Source organism: Dasypus novemcinctus, chromosome 17 (genome assembly GCF_030445035.2).
Source record: "Dasypus novemcinctus isolate mDasNov1 chromosome 17, mDasNov1.1.hap2, whole genome shotgun sequence".
NCBI lineage: Eukaryota > Metazoa > Chordata > Mammalia > Cingulata > Dasypodidae > Dasypus > Dasypus novemcinctus.
In genome coordinates this window covers 18,693,796-18,720,634 of record NC_080689.1, presented here as the reverse complement: position 1 = coordinate 18,720,634, position 26,839 = coordinate 18,693,796, and the positions used below count along the sequence as shown (strand labels likewise).

The 26,839-nt window shown below is 40.4% G+C and overlaps 1 protein-coding gene and 2 pseudogenes across 1 annotated transcript in view; 1 reads left to right on the top strand and 2 right to left on the bottom strand.

Annotated features, from left to right (window-relative positions):
- The window catches only part of SRD5A2 (steroid 5 alpha-reductase 2), an 84,656-nt gene that overhangs the window by 18,637 nt on the left and 39,180 nt on the right, over positions 1 to 26,839 (top strand). The gene's annotated exons all lie outside the window — the stretch shown is intronic.
- LOC139436785 (activity-dependent neuroprotector homeobox protein 2-like) lies at positions 10,960 to 17,929 on the bottom strand (annotated as a pseudogene).
- Positions 19,044 to 24,629, bottom strand: LOC139436784 (serine/threonine-protein kinase N2-like; annotated as a pseudogene).

Genomic DNA, 26,839 nt, shown 5'->3' with positions numbered 1-26,839 from the left:
ATCCAATGTGGGGATTCTGCCAGTTACTGAGTATGTCTATTCTAGTTATACATCTGGAACTGGGAAATAACCACAGAATGGGTCTGGGGACCCACTCAACCAACTATTAGATGAACCTGAGCTAAAACTCCATTAATCACCTGACCTCCATAAGCCCCTTCTCTGACTGGTGGACAACAGTGACATTTTGGGTCTCCTGGAATTAATGTCACTTCTGAGCCAGGGTCTAATAATCCCCAAAATGTCTGATAATTTCCTTTTCCCCAATGCACAGTTACTCTGGTAAAAGGGCATAGATCTCCTTGGGGAAAGGTGGGAAGAAGATTAAGAGTATAAATTTTTGCACTTTAACAGGATCCTTCCCCAAGGAGACCTGGCCCTCTCCTCATTCTAGGGGCTCTGGTCTATAAACTGTCTCAAGTCTGGGAATTCATTAAGGGGCCATGATTCTCTGTGTCTGTAATTTGAGCTAGGGTTTCTTTCACTCAACCCAGAGCCCTTCTGTTTATAGATCCCGAAGAAATTTAGTAGACTGCCCATCTATTTCACGGCTAGGTATCCTATTATGTATTAGCCAACGCCATAATTCTACATGAGTCAGACTATTTTGAGTGCTATTTTGAATCTGCATTTCATTGTGGTAGCTACACCCACCTTGACTTTGGCAATTAACTACGAACACTTGACTTTTACCAGATCGACATCCAATCATCCCCATAATGTTTAAGGATTCTAATTCCATCACAGCCCTCTCTACAGTAATATCTGGACTACAGAGAAGAGCAACCACAGAGCTCTTCAGGGAAGATAGAATTAGTCTTACAAATGTATTCCTTACAGTCCTGATTAAAGGTGTGTCCTCTGGACAATCCTGGGGTGGGTGGGCAGCTCTCAAATGGTAAATCCATTCTAGCATTCCAATCTCCCTAAGCCTTTGAATTCCCTCTTCTGCTGTGCAAATTGGGCATCTCAACCTCAGACATGGTAGGCCATCTTTTGGTCCATGTTTCAATCAGCCACCCAAACAAACTGTTAGAGCCCTTTCTAACCCTTTGGGCTATAGCGTTGAATTCAGAATTTCTGCTTAATGGGCCCGTATCTCTAAATTCAACCTGATCCAACTTTATATTCCTTCCACTATTATCCCATACCCTTAATATCCATTCCCACACATATTTCCCTGATTTCTGCCTATATAAGTTGGCAAACTCATGCAGTTCTTTCTAAATATACCTTAATTCCTCATGGGCCACACTTTGTATTTCACCTTTGGGGGCTTGTTGTGATTTTAGTCTAGTGATAGGTCTTGAAGACAAGAGAGGTGGTGGGAGTGAATAAGGAGAAGGATTAGAATTGCCTTGCAAGCTACTGAACTCAGGGCATTCCCTTGCATTTTCTTCTGGTGAGACTGTATTAACCTCTTCAGGCAGGAGTTGGAAGACTGTTTACTCAGGACAGACTGGAGGCTTGGCTGTGCATGCTGGAGTTTGGCTGGTATGTGCCTCAGGGCTGGAAGTTGTTTCAGACTCCCTGGGGCAGGCCGGAGGCTGGATGATAAAGGTTGACAACGTGTAGTCTGGACAGGGCAGGCCATGGCAGACTTATCTGGCAAAGTCTCAGCAGAATTCAGGATTCCAATGTCTCCATCAATATCATCATCATCCCACATGTCACCATCCCAATTCTCTGGATTCCACTCTTTTCCAATCAATGCCTTTACTTTAACTGCAGAAACCCTGTGGGGTTGAGATTTTAGTTTCCTTTCTAACTCCACTACTCCAAGGATGAGAGTCTGAGTTTGGTTTTCAGCTATTTTGAGCCTGTGGCTACAGGAGGCAAGGTTTTCTTTCAGAGTACAATTAGAAACTTTTGTATCATCCATTCAGTGTTTAAGTTTCAAAATTGAAGACTTAACTCATCTCTTTCTTTGGTAACAGTATCCAGAGTATCTAGGAGGAGCCACCCAACATCATTATACCGTTTGACTCCACAAAACTCTGTTAAGGTGTTGAAAACACACTCACCCAGATCCTTGCTTCTTACAAGCGTGGAAGTAGGGGAATCCAGTGATGCTATTTTGTGGATCTTGATGGCCAACTCGCACCATGGACTGTTAGCAGCCTCTTCTTTATTGGAAAGGGAGTTGTCAGTACCCTTGAGTCCAATTAGAATAGAAAGACAATTGCAAAACTCCCAGAACCACCTCAGACATCCCTTGTTTAAGACTCTGTTCCTCAAGAACCACTCCTGGTACCAAGCTATATTAGTCAGAGTTCTCTAGGGAAACTGAATCAACAAGGGATATCTTTTGATAGTATGAGATTTATCACAGTTTCTCACATGTGGGGATGTACAAGTCCAGGTTCTGCAGGCAGGCTGCAAGCAGGATCTCTGATGAAAGTCCAGTGAAGGTTCTTGACGAATTCTGGGAGATGTTGGCTGTCCAAAGATGAGCTGGAAAATTCTCACTCAATTCTGGAATCACTTCCCCTTTAAGGCATTCAGCTGATTGGATAAAGCCTCACTCACTGCTGATGGCAATCTCCTTGATTGATGTAATTATAACCAGTTATCTATGATTTACCACTGCAGTAAAGTCAATGGTGACCAAAGTCCATAAATGCCCTTGTATTACAGTTAGCTCAGTGCTTGCTTGACCAAACAACTGGGCACAATTACCTGGCCGAGTTGACACAATAGCCTAACCATCACAGGGCATGATAATTATAGTACCTATTTCTTAGCGTTGTTGTAAAGATTAAATGAGTTAATACATGCAAAGTGCTTAGAACATTACCTGTAGCATAGTAAGCACTATATAAATACTAGCAGTTTCTGCTTCTTTGCCGACATTTTCCTTACTAGTGTCTGAACTGAAATGAATTTCAATGGCCTAATATTACTCTGGCTAGGTGTATTAGTTTCTTGTGGATATCGTAACAAATTACCACAAACTGGGTGGCTTAAAATAACAGAGACTTATTCTCTCACAATTCTGGGAGCCAGAATTCTGAAACCAAAGCATCAGCAGGGCTGTACTCCTCTGGAGGCTCTAGTGGAGAACCCATTCCTTACTTTTCCAGTTTCTGATGGCTCTTGCAAGCTGGGACTTGTGGTGGCAACTTTCTCTGTTTCATCTTTGCATTTCCTTCTCCTCTGTGTGTCTGTCTTCTCGTGTTCTGCCTCTCTCTTATAAGGATACATAAGATTGTATATCCAGGATAAGCTCCTCCTCTCAAACTCCTTAGCTTAATCACTTCTTTTGCCAAAAGGTATTATTCAGGTTTTTTGCCGGTTACTTTTTACATAAGGACATATTTATGGGTTCTGGGGATTAGGACATGGACATATCTTTTTTGAGGGTCACCATTCAATCCACTACACAAGGTGTCATGGTAAATGTGAATGTCACCACCAGCTCTTTCTATGCTTAGCACCTTTGCATTTTGCCTTCCATGCCACATTTTTATATGCTACAAACCATTATTTGCAATGATAGGTACTATCTGAAGACAGAGACAAGGAATAGTTCATTGTTGGTGTTTGTGGTTATTTCTTGGCAAGGACCCAAGGTAGTGGGTCATGGGTTCAGAGGATGCTCTGGCATATAGGGAGACTCCAGCAAAGAAAGGCTCATTGATGGGTTCTGTTCTGAGGGAATAATTTGGGGAAACCCCCATATTTTGTGCTTAAATACAAATGAAAAACCATCACCAACTCTGGCTTTAAACTTGAAAAACTCTGATGCTTATTTCAAAAGAGATCATTGTGATGGTGCATTAATCAGGACTCTTTTGGTTTCAACTGACAGAAAAGTCAACTTGAATAGGCTTAAGTAAACCTGAACTTATTAACTCTCATAACTGGAAAATTCTGACTTCAGGTCCAGACTGATGCAATGGTTCCTGATACCATCAGGACTTGGTTTCTCCGTCCAGCTCTTGGCTCTACTTTTTACCAGCTCTATTCTCAGAAAGGCTATCCCTGGTGATGGCAGTTGTCTCTAAGACTGTATATCCTCTTGGGTTCAAGGCAGGTGGGAAACAAACAGGTTCTAGAATAAACAAAACTTTATTGGGTCACATGTCTATTTCTGAAAAAATCATGGTGATAAGGCTATTCCCTGTTCTTATTGGTTTAAAAGCCTGAAGAAGATGACCCCTCTTAGCTCATGGGCTAAGAACAAGACAGGAAGCCAGTCCATGGTAGAGAATCAAGATAGTTTTCATAGAAGGGAGAATGGATATTGGGTGGCAAATACAGCAGATCTTTGGATTTAAATGGTTGAAAACCAATCTTGGATTCTTTCGAAGGGTATGTGGAACCTTTTCCTACAATTGTAAATGTCGATCACAATTTCCCTTTCCACTTGTAAATGAGTGAGTTGCAAAGCAGAGGACCCCCATTTTAATCCCACCTTTGCTTCCTTTTTGTAGCTATGTAGACTTAGGCAGGTTGCCTCATAGTTTAGTTTCCTAGGCTGCTGGAAACAGATACCATGAAATGGTTTGGCTTGAACAATGGAAATTTGTTGTTTTAAGTTTCATGTTTTTCTCAGTTTTAAGGCTGAGAAAATGTCTAAATCAAGGCACCATCAAGGTGATGCTTTCTTCCTGAAGAATGGCTGCCTGCAATCCTTGGCTCCTCTGACACATGGTCAGACATATGGCAGCATCTACTGGTCTCTCTCTTCTCTTCTGGCTTTCACTGATTTCAGTTTTTGCTTCTGTGACTTTCTTTCTCTCTCTCTAGTCAATCCATTCATAAAGGACTCCAGTAATAGAATTAAATCCCATCCTGAATCAGGTAGGTCACACCTTAACCAAAGTAGCCTCATCAAAAGGTCCTACCTAACAAGGGTTTATATCCACAGGAATGAATTCGATTTAAGAGCATCTTTTTCTGGGGTACATATATATCTAAACCACCACTTCAAATGAACTAAGTATTTCCAGAAGGCAGGTGTGATCAACATGTCAAATAGGAAGATAATTGAAAATTGGCTTTTGGATTTGGAAATATGGAGGTCACTCGTGACTTTGCTAAAATCTGTTTCTATGAAGAACAGGAAAGAAAAGGAGCACACATAGAAACAGCAAGTATAGACAATTCTTTGGAGGAGTTTTGCTATAAAGGAAAGCAGAAAAATGGGTTAGTGCATGAAGGGGGATATGGAATCAAGGAAGGGGTTATTACTACACATAACAGGTAAATATATACATGGAAATCTTATATTTATATACAGATTTTAAATTTATTTTGATTGACAATGAAGTCTTAAATCTCATATAGTAAGAAGTCTTCAATAGGCTTGATAATCTTAGCAATAGCATTTATATTTGAAGAAGACTTAGTTAAATATGAATTGGTCTACATGAGGTGTACTTTTAAAGTTCTTTTCTTTGGTTTAATTTGGATTTGCAATTTTAATTAACCCTTTCCAATAAGAGTTCCCCCAAGGGAATATTTGCTTATCAGTGTTTGAAAATTTATATTTACAAAGTATTTTTCAGTCTCTGTAGCAGAACAAACACAAAAGAATGAAAATTTACATTAGAAATAGAGAGAATTAAAGTTATACAGTCCCAAATCAAGAAAACGGAGTCTCTGGCAGAATGTGCCGCACCCTGGGATCAGAAGGCAAAGCTTAAGGTCAATCCTTCATAGACAAGTCACCAACCTCTGGGACTACTTGATTCTTGTTGCCTCTAGGCAGCCTTTCTATTCTAGTAAGATTGTTAACGTCTGAGTCAAAAGAGGAAAGAAATGGAACTTGTTGCTAATGAGAAAAGTGCAGAGTTTCAAGGCCATCTTGATGGTTTGCATCTTTCAGTGGTGCATATAACAAAGTTTGGCTCACACGTAATGCAGTGTCTGCCAGTACACTTTTGCCAACCATCCTACAGTTTAAAATGTACTTCTTCATATATTATCTAATGTCATCTTCACCACAATCTTTGGAGGTGACAGGATAGGAATTACCCCTTTTTCAGGTGAGGCTGCTTTGACCCACATTTCCTGACCTAAGACCAACATCTCAGGCTTTGAAACTGGGTGTCTATATCCAAAACCTGCTGTGATAATTTGTGACCATCTCCAGACCCTATCTGCTCTTTTTTGTCTGCAAAGGGTCAGACGAATGCTCTAGAAGTGTGTGAAGTATGTTGGTGTGTGTGTGTGTGTTTGCACACGTGCAAAATTAATATGAAATTTGTACAGTCAAATTTCAGTTCTCAAAGCTTCGGTATCCAATCTTCTGTATTATCAGCCATGTTTTGAAAAGTATTTTCCGTAGTTGTGCTCCAGTTCTGTGATGAATGTGGCACAATGGAATGTTTCTTTAGTCGAATTCATAATATGCTTTAGCATGTTAAGGTTTGAAGAGGTCCCACAGTAAGTAAATATTTGGCCTTGTTTATTTGGCAGTTTCCAAACTTATTGAATATAGAACCCTTTTTTAGAGGTCTATCACTCATTCACATCCTGTGACAGTACATCTTTTGGAATATGCTAATCTGGAGTAACTAGGAAGGTTTAGTGTAGAGAATGGGGCTTATAATCGGAAAACTTGGATCTTGTTCTTACTTCATCACCAATTGGCTCTATACTCTTGACATGTTTGGGCCTTAGTTTTCTCATGTGTAAAATGAAAGAATTTGATAAGATTTTACCTCTAAAGTGTTATCTTTCTGTCTATTTATTTTAAAGCTAGTGTGACATACTCGGTGGTCAGGGGTGTTGAATACATGTGTTTTAGTCTTAATTCTGCCTAATCTACTTAATGACTCACACCTCATCTTTTAAAAATGAGTGTTAACATAACTAAGGTCTCTTCTACCTCTAAACTGGTGGGATATTAAAAAAAAAAACCTTCCAAACATAAAAAGTATTCAGAATCTGAAACTGACTGATGATGGATCATGTCTTACCTCTATGAAATCTTAAATTGCTCTTTTGGGTGACAGCACCAAGCACCAACAACTGCTCTTCCTTGACTTCCCATGTCATCCAGGCAACGAGTCAGGGATTGCCTTTACATGCTTAGAAGTGACGCTGGGAAGAAGAAATTGTGAACTGTAATTCATTCATCTAGTCTTGGGAATTTGGAGAGAAGGGGGGGAGGAATGAATGCCTAGAATGGCTGGTAAATCTGTTCCTGTTTTCATCATTCCTCACTGCAGCAGGATGCCTACACTGCCCTGATTCCAGGCAACTTGGACTGTTGCCATTCTCGGTGGTAAAGGGCAGGGAATGTTCTTCTCAGGGTGGAAGGGAAAGGGGGCCAGAGAGTAAAATATGAAATCCTTCTATACTGTATCAGGCTACTGTTTGCCCTAGGATGGTGCTGCAGTCCCCATTCCCACCCCTGCCAGGTCATAGGCTTCCGTCTACCCAGGGAGTTCTCACAGTTTTTACATTACTGCCATTTTCCTAGAATTGATTTTGAGAGGGAGGGAAGCAATAGCCCATTTTAGTTTGCTGTTATGTATGATACCCAAATAACAAAGGGAAAATTGAGTTAATAAACTTATTGATGACTCTAGCCTGACTCATTTAGTCTTCTGTATTTATTACTGTTTTAAAATCAGTCATCTAAAGACCGTTTCTTGAATCAAATTGTTTTGTTATGATCTCTTCTCCAGATTATAGACCCAACTCAATTAAAAATCGAAGAAAGTTTATGTTAAATAAGAACCCTAAGGGGAAAATAGTGTGTACTTTGGGAGGGACCACAGAGAGTCAGTTGAAGTTAGGAGTTTGAATTGAAACTAGGATCTCATTAATATTTTTTAAAAGGGTAATAGAAACCTGAGTGTTAATTGGGATAATGCCAACGTATTGGTAGTACTCATGGGTTCTTCCAAAAGGAGACCACGTGTGGAAGCTCTGAAATGTTATGGATCAGACATGGGGAGCAGATTGGATTCTCCTTTGGACCACCTGAGGAGGAAGAAAAAGGACCGAAGAATTTCTGAAACTGGAATGTGGGGAAGAAGGAGAGGAAGAGAGAAAGAGAGGGAGACAGGCACCTGGAAGCCACAAGAATCAGAGGAAATGTAAACTTCACAGTATGCCTGCCAGTGAGACCAGTGTGGAGTGGCTTTGGTATCCATTCTCAGGAGAATTAGAAAATACAAATATATGTGTAGGAAATACACATATGCATATACATTCATTATAGGAAAATTAGAAAATGAGGATTAACAATAAGGAGAAAAAGAAAAGAACACCCATAATCATACCCAACAATGGTAATTGCTGCAAGCAGTTTGTAATTTTTTGCTCAAAACTTTTTTTTATGACAGTGACTTATTTTGGAAAACAAATCCATGATCATTATAAAAATTTGGTCAATATAGGAAAGCACAAAGAATAAATCAAAATATCCTAATGGGAAGCGGCTCTGGCTCAATCAGTTGGGCTCCCGTCTACCATATGGGAGGCCCTAGATTCGCGACCCTGGGGCTCCTTGTGAAGGCAGGCTCGCCCACCTGCTGTGGAGAGCCACCAGCCAGGGTGACGCGGAGTGCCGCCGGGCCCGCGAGTGCCATGGAGAAGCCAACTCAGCGAGGTTACACAACAAAAGGGGAGACAAGCAAAAACACAGAAGAGTGCACAGCAATCGGACACAGAGAGCAGATAGCATAAACAAGCCGCAAGGGGAGGGGGGAATAAATAAAAATAAATACAGAAGAACGCACAGTGAACGGACACAGAGAGCAGACAGCACACAAAAAGCCACGGGGGCGGGGAGTGGATAAAATAAAATAAACCCCAAACATCCTAACGCCCATATTTTAGAAATAATAGCTGCCAACATTTAGCAAATACCACTCCAGGCCTCCCACCATAATCAGTTGCAGTTGGGAAGTGAGATAGATTGAAATGCTTTCAGAATAACAGGAATTCACACTATACGGTATATTAATTAAATGTATTCGATTTAGGATTACATGAATTAACTGGAGAAAAAGAAACTCAGGTAAAACGGAAGGAATTTCTGGATATCAAAAACTTGTTTCTCTTCCATTGGAGATACTGTTAGTTTCCTGCCTGTAAAGATAAGAAGAAATTCAGAAAATATCAAGAGGTTGAGATCATATTTTTCCAAGTCCTCCTCTTCTATTCCTTCAACTTCACGCATATCTATTGATTCACTGATATAAAAGATGAGAAGAAATTTCCCCCAGTTCTGTAAATTTTATTAGTTATAATTTTATATTCTATGATGTACCTACAATTTCCGTAGTTATTTAATCTTATTCCTGTATCTCAGTATATAAATACCCATCCCCTGTTCCTTTACCTGGATTTTTTCCCCATTCTCAAGCTTTTTCTTTTGATTGTTCTCTTGCTTGGCTAGATTTCTTGGTGGAGTAGTATTTTTCCCAAAAATTTTAAATGCAAAATTTTAGATAGATAAGTTGACAGATCAGTACATCTATATACCCAATACCAAATTTAACAATTTTTAGTATTTTGAAATTTTTGCTTGATATTTTACATGTGTCTGTAGTATCATAAAAATAATTTTATTTTTGATGAACTATTTGGAACCATGCTAACAAACCTCTCCAAAGAAGATATTCTCTGACAAAACAACACACTCAAGAAAATTAATAATTCCCTACTAATATCTAGTTTCCAGTTCATATACAGATTTCCTTAGCAGTCCACCAAATATCACTGACAGCTGTTTTTTCTTACCAAGATTCATAGGTGGCTATGGCTTTTTCTTTCTTTTTTTTTTTGAGGAACCAGAGGCTGGGGATTGAACCTGGGACCTTGTGTGTGGAAACCTGGCGCTCAACCACTGAGCCACATCATTTATTTTGCTTATTTATTTATTTTTGTTTTAAAGAGGCACTGGAACCAAATGTGAGACCTCCCGTGTGGGAAGGAGGCACTCCACCGCTTGAGCCACATCCGCTCCCCTTTTGAGTCTCTTTTAACCTAGAACTGACACCTCCCATACGCCTTTTTCACTGAGATTTAAAAAAACCAGGCTAGCTACCTTATAGCATATCTCATGTTCTGGATTTGTCTGTTTCCTTGTGGTATCAATTAAGTTGTTCCTCTATTCCCCATGTTTCATTTCACTCAAAGTAAGTTCTAAGGGCTTGATTAAATTCAGGTTAAACATTAAAAAAAAAACAAACCCAACACAAAATATTTCACTCAAACATGAGATTTGTAAAAGTGTCCAGACAAGCCCTACAAAATAGTCATTTCTTTGAAGGGAAACCTCTACTTTTTTTTTTTTTTTTTTTGAAAAAGATAAAATCAAAACTATAATCTATTGCAAATATCTTACTAAGAAGAAATCTGTGTAAAATAATGCAGTACAGCCTAAAAGAAATCTATACATCCCAAGCCTCTGTACCCACATCTCTAAACATTGTATCATTTGCTGCTACATGTGAAGCTAACTGAAGGACAACAATGCCTTAATTTGCAGTTAATCAAGTTAATATATTCTGAAATAAGTTAATATTCCCTTATATGAAAAAACAAACAGCATTTCTGGATTTCAGTTTTTATCACACAATACTGACAATACTGAGAAAACAAGATGAGAATGAAGTATCAAAAAATATAATTTATATGACTGAAGAAAAACACTAAAAGTAATCATTACAAATGCAAACTTTAGGAAGCAATAAATTTGAAAGAAGTTTGCTTCCTTATATAGCAGTCTTTCTGAGCACCTGAAATTAATCTAAAAAGCAATTATCTGAAATCCATTATTTCAACACAAGAGTGAAGGACATATTTTGAACCTCAATAGAAAAAACCATTAATTACCTAGTACTTCAGATTTCTTAATTTTCTTTACAAGTTTAGTGGTTCTTACTCTAAGTTCAGTTTGTGTTTAACATTTTTTTTTAAAAGATTTATTTATTATTTCTCTCCTCTTCCCCCACCACCCCGGTTGTCTGTTCTCTGTGTCTATGTGCTGCGTCTTCTTTGTCCACTTCTGTTGTTGTCAGGGGCACGGGTATCTGTGTTTCTTTTTGTTGTGTCATCTCGTTGTGTCAGGCCTCCATGTGTGCGGCACCATTCCTGGGCAGGCTGCACTTCCTTTCATGCTAGGCGGCTCTTCTTACGCACTCCTTGAGTGTGGGGCTCCCCTATGCGGGGGACACTCCTGTGTGGCACGGCACTCTTTGCGCACATCAGCACTGCGTATGGCCAGCTCCACACGGGACAAGGAAGCCCGGGGTTTGAACCGCAGACCTCCTATGTGGTAAACGGATGCCCTAACCACTGGGCCAAGTCTGCCGCCTGTGTTTAACATTTTTAAGCTTAGACATATCAAAGCCTACAAGTACGTAAGGCTTGTGATTTTTAAATTACTTTCATGCAAATATATCTCCTTTTCCAAAAAATGAAGGTATATCAATTTCCACACCCACAAGAGTGAGGATAACAGTTCTATACCTTTATACTAGGATATGGTCTCTTTTAGAAATAATCTCTAAGAAGCTGCTTTTTTCTTCATAAGAAGTCTTCCTATTTTTTAGGGTTTAATCATTAATCAGCACATTCTCTATCCAACTGTCATTCCTGTGCCTCTTCAAAGGCACAGCAGTCACCACTTTATCTGGCACAGGAGCTATACTGGCATTTATGATCAAAGGCTGCTCCCTGCCTGCCCTGTGGTCTTCTGCCCAAGAAGGGCTATCAGCCAGCTTTCTCTTCACAGAAAAGGTCATCATGGATCGCCTCACCACTGACTGTTTTCAATAAAACCAGGTCGCATGTGAAGGTGGGAGCTGCTATCTTTATGCACGCTTCTGCAGTGCACCAAGTGTACAGCAATTGTGGCCAGTGTCATGTTTCTGATGTAAATACCACAGGAGTGGATGCACTTGAAAGCAGACATCAAAACTGTATGTACTGTGGGCATGATGTGATGCTCTCCTTCAAGTGGATCTCATACGCCTCTATGGTCACAAAGGTACCAAAGCAAAAGGGACAGATGAGCGCTTGTGTGCTAGGGCTGCTGGGTATATGTTCAGCCTGAGGCCTCACTTTAATGTACACAGTTACAAATGACTTGGAGCATATGCCAGCAGGTACTGCCAAAAAGACTTTCCTTTCTCCAACCTCTTCCTTTGGCACTATGGTAATGAAATCAATATGGGGACTCAGCAGGCTGCCATTAGCATCAATGTCTAACTGAAAGCCTTTGTTACTGTAATCCACAGGCAACTTCTTCCCTAGGTCCCTGGTCCGGCTATATTCCAGAAGACCTCTGATGTCATAGAAAGTGCATGGGTGGAACAACCACTCCAGGCTGTACATTAGCAAGTACAGATAAACTCTTTCTCTGAAACCAGGCATTTACATGACAGACACCAAACTGTCTTTTCTTTCATCCACTTCAGAAATGGTGCACAAGCCACAAGTTTCTCAGGTTCTAGTCTTTCCCCAGTTTTGGACTCTCTGTCTTTATGAGCCACTTCCACATGGACCTGGTAGACATTGGAAGGAAAGAGTTTGTTGCAAACAGGACAGGTTTTCTATTGCTTAGCCTGTTTGAGAGCTTGATTTGCCTGACACAAAGAAGCCTGCACAAACATATTCTGAGTGGCATTTATCACCTGTGGGGGACACACCCGCCGTGGAACTATCTGCGCAGGTGCCCCTGGCTGCAGAAGCTGAATGGACACCTATGTGTGTGCAGGGGGATGAGAGTGGCAATGCTTCCAGGTAGAACAGGCAAAGTGAAGGACGCTGGTGCAAGTATGTATGCAGGAATTCCACTGACCTGTCTGCCTGTTGGTATTATCTGTTTGAGAATAGAGCCAGAGGTTAACAGTGGTATTCTGTGAAGCACTGGGTCTAACTGGCTGACTCACCAGCAGAAGGTTGGTAGTAATAGACTGATCAAGCTGCAGGACCCAAGCCCTCACAGACTGGTCCATCAGAACTCCTGACGCTACAGGCTGACTGAGCTGAATACTGGGGCTGACATTCTGGTTCACAGGTAGAACCCTCCCTCAAGATTGGATGGTATGGAGCAAGAAGCTCTGTTGGGACCACCTGGTCTGTCAGAAGAACCTGAGGTGGGCTTCTTTACCTGTAGGGAGGACCCTCAATGGCACTGTCTGGCCAGAAGGGAGAGCCCTTGGTGGCACTGAGAGTCAGGTGAGGAAAATGCCTGATGGGGCTGTCTGGCCAATGGAAACTTCTGCTTTTGACAGCAAATTCACAATATTATTAGTGAGGGCCGTGATGTTTGCTTAATGTTCTCATTTTGGGTCGAACAATCAAGCTTGTCCATCTACAGTGTCTAAATAAAGTTAGATTTGGCTAGAGAGTATATTCTTTTTTTTTTTATTGACTTTGTAATAATATTACATTAAAAATATATATATATGAGGTCCCATTCAACCCCACCACCCCCACCCCACCTCTCCCCCCCCAGCAACACTCATTCCCATCATCATGACACATCCATTGCATTTGGTAAGTACATCTTTGGGCACCTCTGCACCTCATGGTCAATGGTCCACATCATGGCCCATACTCTCCCCCATTCCATCCAGTGGGCCCTGTGAGGATTTACAATGTCCGGTGATTGCCCCTGAAGCACCATCCAGGGCAGCTCCATGTCCCAAAGACGCCTCCACCTCTCATCTCTTCCTGCCTTTCCCCATACCCATCAGTCACCATGTCCACTTTTCCCAATCCAATGCCACCTTTTCTATGTGGACATTGGATTGGTTGTGTCCATTGCACCTCTATGTCAAGAGGAGGCTCAGATTCCACATGGATGCTGGATGCAATCCTCCCACTTTCAGTTGTAATCACTCTAGGCTCCATGGTTTGGTGGTTATCCTTCTTCAACTCCATCTTAGCTGAGTGTGGTGAGTCCAATAAATCAGATTGTAGGTGCTGGAGTCTGTTGAGGCTCAGGACCTGGCTATCACATTGTCAGTCCAGAGATTCAAATCCCCTAGATATATCTTAAACCCCAACACTAACTGCAACTCCAGCACATTAGCATGAAAGTCTTATGAAGAGAGATCCCATCTGAGACTAGATTCATCACACATAAACACCAGTTCCAAAGAGGGGCCATCTGACCTGGTAGTTAACCCCATCTGCCATGACCATAACTCTCATGGGTCTCTTTAGCCCTCAAAGGAACCAATACCTGGGGGTTGTATCTGCTTTATCTGTCTCTCAGACTCTGCTCAGTTGTGCATAAGGGCAATCCTTCTGACAGCCTCCAGACTCTTTTTTAGAGACTCGTAGCCATATAAACTCATTTCTCCTTTCCATTTCCCCCTTACATTAGGTCAAACAGCCTTTTAAAGTCATGTTATTTTATGTAGACAGGGATATTCTGCTGATCTGCATTGAACCTTCCATATAAGGTCATTTTCCAGTTGCATCATCAGTTGGTAGTTGATAGTGGTCCCTCGGTGCCAGGGAGGCTCATCCCCGGGTGTCATGTCCCACGCTGGGGGGAAGGCATTGCATTTACATGCTGAGTTTGGCTTCGAGACTGGCCACATTTGATTAACATGAAGGCTGACAGGAGGAAATTCCCAGGCACAATGCTGCTCTAGGCCTTGTTCTTATTTTAGGCTTATCAGCTCACAAGCATAGTCATTAGCGTCAGGGGCTCACTGTTGGACCCTCACTCCCTCCCGGTCCCCGCCGCTGCACCTGGGAGACTGTCGCTGCTCCCCTAGGGACCATGACAAAGCACCACTGGCCAGGAACCCAGTACCCCCCCTGCTGTGGTTTTTAATTGTTGCCACTATGAGTATATCCAAACATTACCATGCACCCTGGACATATGTTCTGTACAGCTCCCTGTCAGCCATATATCACCTGTCAGTGGTATCCTATACCAGTATTCCTCCGTTGCCATTGTTGAACCACTCTGTGATCCAGAACTCCCCGAAATTTGAAGCCCAATATAATGTCAGGATCCCTAACTAGGAAATGGCATATAGCGATGGGTTTAAAGGTTAGATAAAGAATACGTGTTGACTTGGAAAAAATTCTACATCCTATCTTTTTCTTTTTTTTTTTTTCCCCTAATTATTGAACTTCACAGGAGCCCTAGACCACAGCAATGCATATATATAATATACAGCACTCCCATACATCCACCACAAAACCTTTTCCCTTCCACAGCGATACTCTTACACCCTATTCACATCATATTTACTTAACGTGATGTACAGAGTCTGAGACAATAGCTTTCAAACAAGGTGACATCTGTGCTTACATTGTGGTGCATACTTTAGGATACACAGTTTTTTAAATTCTTAGTTATCCTATGTTTTACATTATGGTTTACATTATCAGTCTGTCATCTCCTATATGTTATGGTGTAATATTACATGTTTTATATCTATCCTTGTGTACTCTCACGAAACTCCTCTCTTACCCCCCATTTACCTTGGTTCCACACATTTAACGTCCATTTTCCCTTCCACCTTGGTGCCCACAGTGACAGCCAACCTCTGTTTCCCGAGGAGCCACTTCCAGAGATAGATGAAATAGTGTTCAGGGCCTAACTTGCTCAACTGCCCCAATGCCCTGGGAGCCACCCTTTCTCTCGAGGGATACAATTCCCTCTATTTGATGGCATTAGACCTCCCCAGGATGTGGGTCCACCCCCACTCTCACTACTTGGGTTTCTACCCCATGGTGTCACCCACTCTGGCAGAATGAGCATTTAGACATTCCCCAGGAGCCCGTCCTGCATCAACCCTCCCCTCCGAGCATTCTAAACAGGTAACCCTCTTTATTATATATATATATTTTTAAAAGATTTATTTATTTATTTAATTTCCCCCCCTCCCCTGGTTGTCTGTTCTTGGTGTCTATTTGTTGCGTCTTGTTTCTTTGTCTGCTTTTGTTTCTTTGTCCGCTTCTGTTGTCGTCAGCGGCATGGGAAGTGTGGGCGGCGCCATTCCTGGGCAGGCTGCACTTTCTTTTCACGCTGGGCGGCTTTCCTCACGGGCGCACTCCTTGCGCGTGGGGGCTCCCCCACGCGGGGGACACCCTTGCGTGGCACGGCACTCCTTGCGCGCATCAGCACTGCGCATGGCCAGCTCCACACGGGTCGAGGAGGCCCGGGGTTTGAACCGCGGACCTCCCATATGGTAGACGGACGCCCTAACCACTGGGCCAAAGTCCGTTTCCCTCTTTATTATATTTTGATATGATTTTCTCGGCATTTTACTCTCCACCAACACCTGACACTCTCCTGTGTTCATATGCTACCCCTCCCTCCCCCCACTTTTGGGCAATATTACCCATCTGCCCATCCCCAGCCACTCTCAAACCCGCAAAGCCCCAACCAAAGGCAACCCCTTGCCCCCATTTTATCTCTTCTTTGTGTTCATACTTACCACCATCTCGTCTTAAATTCCACCCCTGCAGACATCGGCTCACATCCTTCCTCCACCCTCCGATTTCCTGTAAGCCTATCATTCAGTCTCTTGCTATCTAGGGCAGCTTGGTTATTTTATATCATTGAGGTCATGTAGTATTTGTCCTTCAATGTCTGGGTTGCTTCACTCAACATAAGGTTCTCAAGATTCATCCATGCTATCACATGTGTTTGTAGTGTGTTTGTTCTTACAACCGAGTAGTATTCCATTGTGTGTATATACCACATTTTATTGATCCACTCATCTGTTGATGGGCATTTGGATTGATTCCAACTTTTGGCGATAGTGAACAATGCTGCTATGAACATTGGTGTACATATATCGGTTTGTGTCCTTGTTTTCAGTTCTGCTGGGTATATACCCAGCAGTGGTATTGCTGGGTCATATGGCAAATCTATGGCTAGTTTTTTGAGAGACCGCCATACTGTCCTCCAGAATGGTTGGATCCTTCTGCATTCCCACCAGCAGTGGATGAGTGTTCCCCTTTCTTCACATCCTCTCCAGCACTTGTATTCTTCTGTTTTTTTCATAGCTGCCAATCTTATGGGTGTAAGATGGTATCTCATTGTGGTTTTGATTTGCATTTCCTTGATAGCTAGAGAATTGGGACATTTTTTCATGTGCTTTTTAGCCATTTGTATTTCTTCTTTGGAGAAGTGTCTGTTTAAGTCTTTTTCCCATTTTTTAAATGGGTTGTTTATCTTTTTATTTTCAAGATATAGGAGTTCTTTATATATGCAAGTTATAAGTTTCTTATCAGATATATGGTTGCCAAATATTTTCTCCCACTGTGTGGGTAGAGAGTATATTCTAAGAACAACTGGTTAGTTGCTTTTAACCAATGCATTTAATTAGGCCACCATAAAAAGGAGCTCATAAAATTAAAGTAAAACTACCTCTCTCCTCAAAAATAAAAATAAAATAAAAAACATGCACACCCCTGCAGCTAACCCTGACAATTACCTTCATTCACAGTGCTTTATACTTAAACCGTGATGGGGGAAATGAATAAAAGGAGGACAGGGCCATGGCTTTTAAACATTTCACAAAATCCAGGTGGCACTTCTAGCCTCTCCGCGCATGCTTTCCAACAGCCATCAGGACAAGGCATAGATTTGCTAATGTGCATTTAATCACGAAAAGAGTGAAGATGTCTGGGCTTTTATTCTGTAATGTTTCTAAAACTGTGTTCATTAAACGCAAACAAAAAAGAAGTCTTGGCAGAATAGGAGGTGTGATGCACACTTGATGATCAGATCGATTTAAATATTGTTCATGACATAGAGCCTAGTCCATGCTCTAGCTCTTTCTACAGCTTGGTCTTAATTGGTCTTCCCCTGCTCTGCTACATAATTTGCCCATGGACCATCTGGATTGGTAGCATTTTACGAAGCCTGGATTGATAGCGGAACTTTGTGGATCTGCAGTGCAGAGGACCACTTACCTTTCAAAATACCTAAACATATTCTTCCCAACTTGTCTACTTTAGGGTGATACATTTTGGTCATGAAAAGTACTTAGGGTCTACCATTGGGAATTCTTCTGGAAGGAATAGTTCAAGTTGAAAAGTGCCTCCTTTAAAGAGGGAATTTTGGGGGCAAGCAATGGCCACATGAAAATAACGGTGTTCTCTTCTGGTTCTGCTTTAATACTAGAATTGGTTCTGCCAGCAAACACTGGGTTTCCTTGATAATCCTTTGTGGCAGCCCAGCCAGCTTGTCAGATGCCAATTTGGACCCTGGTCTTATCTCTGATCCTGCTCACCTCACGCACCTGGGTTAAACATTTTTTTGGAAAAATGCTTTGTAGGAGTTGCTGCATAATACATGGTACATCTTACCAGGAGATGCATATTAATTTTTTCCCATACTTAGTGATGCCAGGTGTGGTGACTTGATCGAAGTGGTGACCATTTTAAAGTGTATGTCCCTCTGTAATTAGTACATAATCTGTGGAGTGATTTGAAAGCCTGTGAATGACAGCTTTCCTAATTTTATATCTTCCTTTCCTCACTTAGCTCTTATTCCTCTGAAAGCGAAAACTTTTTAAAAAAATAGACTTTATTTTTAGAGCAGTTTTAGGCTTACAGAAAAATTGTGCAGAAAGTACAGAGAGTTCTTATATATCCCCTTCATCCCCTGCTGCACACAGTGTCTCCTATTATTAATATCTTGTATTAGTGTGGTAGTACCACACTAACGATGAACCAATCGTCATACATTATCAATAATTGAAATCCATGGCTTACATTAAGGTTCACTCTGTTGTAGTTTTATCAGTTTTGACAGATGCATAATGTCATGTCTCCACCATTACAGTATTATATAGACTAGTTTCATTGTCTTAAATATCCCCTTTGCTTTCTATTTTCAACACCGTCCTCACCCTGAACCCCTGGCAACTACTGACCTTTTTATCGTCTCTATAGTTTTGCTTTTTCCAGAATGTCATATAATTGGAATCATATAGCATGTAGACTTTCAGACTGGCTTCTTGCCCTCAGCAGTCTGCATGTAAATTTCTTTAATATCTTTGCATAGCTTAATAGCTCATTTCTTTTTAAGGCTGAATAAAATTCCATTGTATGGATGTACCACAGTTTAGTTAATCCATTCACCTTTTGAAGGGCATCTTAGTTGCTTTCAATTTTTGGCAATTATGAATAAAACTCCTATAATCATTTGTGCAGTTTGGTGTCCTTCTCATTATGGAAATAGCTTCTGTAGATAAGAACCTTGGATACCTTACTTCTTCATTTACAATACTGTCAAAACCCTCCTCCTCCTCCTCACCAGGGAAGGGAGACTCACCAACAAGCATTTCATATGTAAGTACACCAAGGCCCAATCTACAACTCTGCTAAAGGATGTTTTCTGTTAATAATTCTGAGGCAAGAAAGTCAGGAGTGCTGCAAAATATGCTTGTTCTATCCCCATATCCCATTCTTTCTTTGCAAAGAACAAAATCAGCAATTTTCACAAAGCCCTCTGTAGCTATCAATAATTTATCCAGTTTCAAATCCCTATACACAATTTTGTGTTCAGGTAAAAATTGCAACCCAAGAACTACACATGCAGCATAAAATACAACCCTTGGTTCAGAAAAGACATCGCTATGAGTGTTCATCATTAGGTCCCTGCTGGCAGCATATTCCATCGCAAAGCAAATGTGCTCATCGGCTTGGAAACATGCAAAAAGTTTCACCAAAAAGGGACGCCCTAAACTCTTCTTCACAGTTTCAAAAATTCTTGTTCAATTATATTAATTGACTACATTAATAATTAAATTATTTTAATTCACATTAGACTGTCTACCTCATCTCGAGCCACAGCATCTCCTTTCTTCAGGGCTTTTACAGCAAACACATCATTTGTGTATTTATATTCAGACCAAAGTACCTTCTATCCTCAAGTTCTCAAATGCTACTATATTCTAGGCCTGAATGAGGAATACCAGGTTCGTACTCAGATTTGGTTGTTGGAAATATACTATTTCTGACTTTTTCAATATCAAAAGCAGTTTCTGATTCCTGTCCTGGTGTATCCATCAGTCTTTTTTTTTTTATACTATATATATATATATATTTAAAGATTTATTTATTTATTTAATCCCCCCCCCCCGTTGTCTGTTCTCTGTGTCTATTTGCTGCGTCTTGTTTCTTTGTCCGCTTCTGTTGTCGTCAGCGGCACGGGAAGTGTGGGCGGCGCCATTCCTGGGCAGGCTGCACTTTCTTTCACGCTGGGCGGCTCTCCTTGTGGGCGCACTCCTTGTGCATGGGGCTCCCCTACGCTGGGGACACCCTTATGTGGCATGGCACTCCTTACGCGCATCAGCACTGTGCATGGGCCAGCTGCACACGGGTCAAGGAGGCCCGGGGTTTGAACCTTGGACCTCCCATGTGGTAGACAGACTCCCTAACCACTGGGCCAAGTCCGTTTCCCTATACTATATTTTTTTAAAGATTTATTTTTTATTTTATTTCTCTCCTCTTCCCCCCACCCCCTCCAGTTGTCCGCTTTCTGTGTCCATTCGCTGTGTGTTCTTCTGTGTCCACTTATTCTTGTCAGCGGCACTGGGAATCTGTGTCTCTTTTTGTTGTGTTGTCTTGCCGGGTCAGTTCTCTGTGTGTACGGTGCCACTCCTGGGCAGCCTGCACTTTTCTCACGCGGGGTGGCTTTCCTTACAGGGCACACTCCTTGCACGGGGGCACCCCTGTGTGGCACAGCACTCCTTGTGCGCATCAGCACTGCACGTGGTGCAGCTCACCACAGGGGTCAGGAGGCCCCGGGTTTGAACCCTGGACCTCCCAGGTGGTAGGCGGATACTCTATCAGTTGAGCCAAATCCGCTTCCCTCCATCAGTCTTAATTTAGGGGACTCATCTAATTATCCAAGGGAAGAAGCCCAAGGTGGGGCTGGAGGAAGTTCAGGTTCAAGATGAAAGTCCAATTTGGTTACTGTGGAATCCCTAGCTAGAGATGTTAGTGCAGGGATGCGAACATCAACCACTGGTACTGTAGCAGGCACAGGAGCTTGAGGCTGAAGGTGCCAGAATGATTTACTGTAGGAATAGCTCTTCTCACAGGCCTTCCCCAAGCGGCAATATTAATATTCATTCGAGGAGCTCTGAGAAATGTTTTGCCTTGTTTTGAAAAAAATGTTCTTTTGCCTTTGGAGTTTTGGTCTTCTTTCAGTAACTGGATTAAAAATGTAACCTCTGCAAATAAAGTACCCTGTGGTTCCAAAAAGAGACACATGCCATGGCATTCATTGTCCAAAAAAATCTCCTAAATCAGAAATTTTACAGCACACAGAGACTGCCAGTCATGGCAATAAACTGTCACGTGACCTGTCTAGTTCCAGTGTAAACTTCTGACCACATGACTGATTGGAATGGGTTTTCAACTAGTTTGATCAACCACAGTATTATCCAGCTTCAAAACAGCACACATCATTGAACAAATCATCAGTTTTTAGGAGATTTTGACTACTTCCACTTTTACTTTTAATCATTCTGCTCATGATATCATGGTTTCACTTGGACTCCAACCAGGTGGTGCAACTGATGTTGCTTTTGTTCATCCAGGGACATTCTCTAGGATATCTTTGAAGCCCATAAGATGAACTTCCAAAGTACCTTACCCCATTCCCCCTCAAACAGAGCAGTGGTCATCTTGAAAATGGAAGCCAGCATTCCCAAGGTGCGTTTCTGGTGCAGGAGGGAGCAGAGTGGATCTTGTTCTCAAAGAATAGTGGTTATCTGTTTTAACCTGTCTGGGGACTCCCTAATTTCATTAATTTTTTAATCTAATTTTTTTCCTGTTATACTCAAATACTTTTTATTTTTATTTTATTTTATTTATTTTATATATTTTTTAGGAGGTACTAGATATTGAACCCAGGACCTCATACTTGGGAAGCAAGCATTCAGCCACTAGCTCTCTCCTTTACCTTTTTTTTTTTTTTAAACAAATACATTTTGTCAATACCTATTAATAAAGCATAAATCCATCTGAAGTGTACAATCAGTGGTATTTGGTATAATCACATAGTTGTGCATTCATCACTTCAATAATTTTTAGAGCATTTTCATTATTCCAGAAACAATAAGAATAAAAAACAAAACCCAACCAACCAAACAAACAAAACTCATCACCTCTCAATCTCTTGAAGCTTCCCTTTCTGTACATAGCTGCTATTCCATTTCCTTCTCGTTAGTATATTTGTATTTATATTTTGTAAAACAGTCTTATATGTGCAATATTACCTATATTCATATTTTACAGGTAGTATCACTATGCTATACAGTCCCATGTTACATTTTTTAGCTGTCCTTCTAGTAATATACATGTCCTTAGACTGTCCATTTCAACCACTGTTATACACATATAATAGCTCTGCTAGTCATAACCAGCATGATGTACTCTCACCATTTCCATTCATTTCCAAAGATTTTACAAATAACCTTTTAACCACTTCTGTGCAGAATAACCCTCAGCTTTCCATTCTCATTCTGTTTTGTGGTGACCTATATTCTAATTATTAACTCTACGAATTTATGTAATATATTTAGTTCATAATAGTACATTCATACAGTATTTGTCCTTTTTTTGTCTGGCTTGGTCACTCAACATTATCAATTCTTCAAGACTTCATTTCTTCTTACAGCTTCATAATCCACTGTGTGGGTACACCCAATTTATTTATCCATTCATCAATGGATGGGCGCCTGGGTTGTTCCCAACTTTTGGCAATACTGAATAATGCCACTTTGAACATCAATGTGCAGATGTCTGTTCATGTTACTGCTCTCAGTTCTTCTAACTATATACCTAAGTAATGATATTGCCAGGTCCTATGGCAAGTCTATATTCAACTTCCTTAGGAACTGTCAAATAGTCCTCCACAGTGGCTGTACCATTCTACCATCCCCTCCAACAGCGAATAAGCATTCCTATCTCTCCACATCCTCTCCAACATTTACTGTTTTCTGACCTATTAATAGCGGTCAGTCTAATATGTCCAAAATGATATCTCATTGTATTTTTGATTTGTATTTCCCTAATCACTAGTGATGTTGAACATTTTTTCATGTGTTTTTTTTTTGCCATTTGTCTTTCTTCTTTGGACAAATGTCTTTTCAAGTCTTTGCCCATTTTTAAATTGGGTAGTGTGACAGTTTGATATTGATTATGAATTCCAAAAATAGATATTGGATTATGTTTGTAAACTGGTCTGTCCTTCCGGGCATATTAGAGTGTATTGGATTCAGAGGTTTTACTTTTACTTGATTAAATAATGATTAAAGCTTTGACTGGGCCAGGTCAGCAGGACATTGAGTCCCCGCCCCCTTGGTGGTGGGGCAGAGAAGGGAGATTGGAGGTTTGATATTGGAGCCTGGGAGGTAAACACACAGGAGAAGAACACAGGAATAAAGATGGCTCCTTAGACACAGCAGAAGCCTAGGAGAGACAGACAGAGCCCTTTGCCTGATAGTCTGCAAGCTGGCCTTGTAGAGAGAGCACAGCAGCTGAGCCTGTTTGCATTTTCATTCATCTCAGGATATTTGGTGAATTGTCTTGCAATTTCTTCTTCGACTCAGTGATTATTTAAGAGTGTGTTGTTTAATCTCCATATATTTATGAATTTTCCATTTTTCTATCCAGTATTGATTTCCAGCTTCATTTCATTATGATCAGAGAAAGTGTTTTGAATAATTTCAATCTTTTAAAATTTATTGAGACTAGTCTTGTGACCCAACATATAGTCTATCTTGGAGTAGGATCCAGGGGCACTTATGAAGAATGTATACCCCTCTGTTTTGGGGTGCAATGCTCTATAGATGACTGATAGGTCTAGTTCACTTATTATTATTATTCAAACTCTCTGTTTCTTTAATTATCCTCTGTCCAGATATTCTATTTGATATTGAGCATGGTTCATTGAAGTCTCCAACTATTATTGTAAAGACATCTATTTCTCTCTTCTGTTTTTCCAGTGTGTGTCTCATGTATCTTGGGGCACTCAGGTTAGGTGCATATTTAGTATAGTTTTTTCTTCTTGGAGAATTGCCCCTTTTATTAATATATAATGATCTTCTTCATCCCTTATAACAGTTTTGCATTTAAAACCTAGTTTGTCAGATATTAGAATTACTACTCCAGATTTTTTTTGGTTACTATTTGCATGGGATATCTTTTTCCAACCTTTCACTTTTAACCTGGTTTTGTCCTTATATCTGAGGGAGTCTCTTGTAGATGACATAGAGATAACTCATATTTTTTTAATCCATTCTGTCAGTCTATGTCTTTTGATTGGGGAGTTCAAGCTATTAACATTCAATGTTATTACTATAAAAGCATTACTTACTTCATCCACTTTGTCCTTCAACTTTCCATTGTCATATTGTACTATTGTCTGTCTTTTTACCCTTTTATTTACCCATCCTAATAATCTTTATTTCTTCATTCTTCTCCAAGTCTTTCACCCTTGTTTTTTCCTTTCAGGCTGCAGCACTCCCTGTAATATCTCTTATAACTCTGGTTTTTTTGGTAACATACTCCCTCAATTTTTGTTCATCTGTACAGACTTTAAACTCACACTCATTTTTAAAGATAGTTTTGCTGGATACTGAATTCTTGGCCAGCAGTTTCTCTTTCAGTACCTTAAATACATCATACCACTTTCTTCTTGCCTGCATGGTTTCTGTGAGAGGTTGGTACTTAATCTCATTGAGGTTCTCTTGAATGTGATGCTTTACTTTTCTCTTACTGCTTTCAGAATCCTCTCTTTATTGCTGATATTTGTCATTCTGAATAGTATGTGTCTCAGGGAAGGCTATTCAGATTTACTCTGTTTGGGTGCATTGTCCTTCTTGGATATTGATATTTATGTATTTCATAAGGGTTGGGAAGTTTTTGATCATTATTTCCTCATATATTCTTTCTGCCTCTTTTCCATTCTTTTCTTCTTCTGGGACCCTGATAATGTTTATGTTTATGCATTTTGTGTTGTCCTTCAATTCCCTGAGATCCTGTTTCATTTTTTCCATTCTCTTCTCTTGTCTTTTCCAGTACAGATGGTCTGCCTTCTAAATCACTAGTTCTGTCTTAAGCAATTCAAATCTGCTCTTATGTGCACCTAATGTATTTTTAATCTCATCCATCATTTCTTTCATAGTCATATTTTCCTTCAATTCTTTAAATTGATTTAGGAGATTTGTGTGATTATCATTGATCAGTTATCTTAAAGCCTGTATCTTTTCAGGATACTTGGTTTTTTCCTTTGGCTCTGCCATATCTTCCTGTTTCCTTGTATGGCTTGTAATTTTTTGCTGATGTCTAGGCATCTGAATATGTTGGTGAATTTACTCTGATGACCAATCTCTCTCCCTTGCTGATTGTTTTTATTTCACAGCTTTTCTTTGATAGTTGATTCAACTTATTCTAAGTCTTCAAAACTGTCCAGCTTAAGTTATAAAAATCTGACCAGAGATTCACTAATGGGGCACAGATTTTCTCCTTGTAGTTGGGGTACAGAGAGACCCCAAAGCAGATTTTGTCCATGCAATTTCCTGACTAGCCAGCAATGGCGCTCATCAGCACACCTTTCCATGGAGGTGTTTCAATCTCTGCTTTCCTAAGTTTTGGTCTGATCAGAGCCAAGATTCAAAGCAGGCTCTGGTGGCCAAATTTACTGAAGAGAAGCCCCCCAACTTCCCCTCCCATTGTCCTTATAGCAGCTAACAGGGAGGAAGATGTCTTTTCCCCTCTCGGTTGCAGTGAGTCAAAGGTTTTACCCAAGCTTAATATCTTAGGGGTGGAGGAGGAGAGCCCTTCCCAGTCACGGTGGGGGTTTGGTCACTCGTGTTTGTTGTTTCAGATCCTTTGCCTCTCTGTCCCTCAAACTCCTAGGAGTTGTGTAGGAATGTCCAGGTCTGTTGACCCTTAAAGGCCTTTCAGACATCTTTTGGCTCTTTCTACATTGTTTTCATGGGAGAGTTGAGCCCAGCCTGCCTACTCTGACACCATCTTCCCAGAACTGCCTCCTCCCCTTTACTTTGTTTCTTCAGTTTTAAAGTAAAATTTTCTTTGTATACAAGATACTTTTGGTCTTTTTTCTTTTTTTAATTGATGTATTTAAGCCATTCATATTTAAAATGATTATTGATATAGTTGGATTAATACCTATCATATTTGCAACTGTCTTCTATTCATTATCCATATTCTTCATTTTTTTTGGTCTTACACTCTTTTCCTGCCTTTTCTGATTTTATTTGAGCATTTTAAAGATTTTTAAATTTTTTAAATTTTAATTTATTTTATTTTTTATATTTGTATATAATTTTTTCATTTTTATTATACTTTTTATAGATGCATATCACACAAAATGTTATATGAAAAAATATGAGTTTCCCAAATACTGCACTCCCCACATCCCGCACTCCTCCCACATTGACAACTTCTTTCATTAGTGTGGTACATTCATTGCATTTACTGAGTACATTTTGGAGCATTGCTACACAGCATGGATTATAGTTTACGTTATAGTTTATATGCTCTCCCAGTCCATTTAGTGGGTTATGGCAGGATATATAATGTCCTGCATCTGTCCATGCAATATCATTGAGGACAACACCAAGTCCCCCAAATGCCCAATATCACACTTCTTTTTACCTCTTTCTGCCTTTGGCAACTCCCATGGCCACTGTCTCCACATCAAAGATATAATTTCTTCCATTGCTAGAATCATAATAATTCCATAGTAGTATTTGAGCATTTTATATGATTGTATTTTCTCCTCTCATATCAATTATGCTTATTTTAAAAATTAGTGTTTAACTTAGACTTTGCAATATATATTTACAAAGAGTATAAGTCTATCTCCAAATAATATTGCACTACACTATTT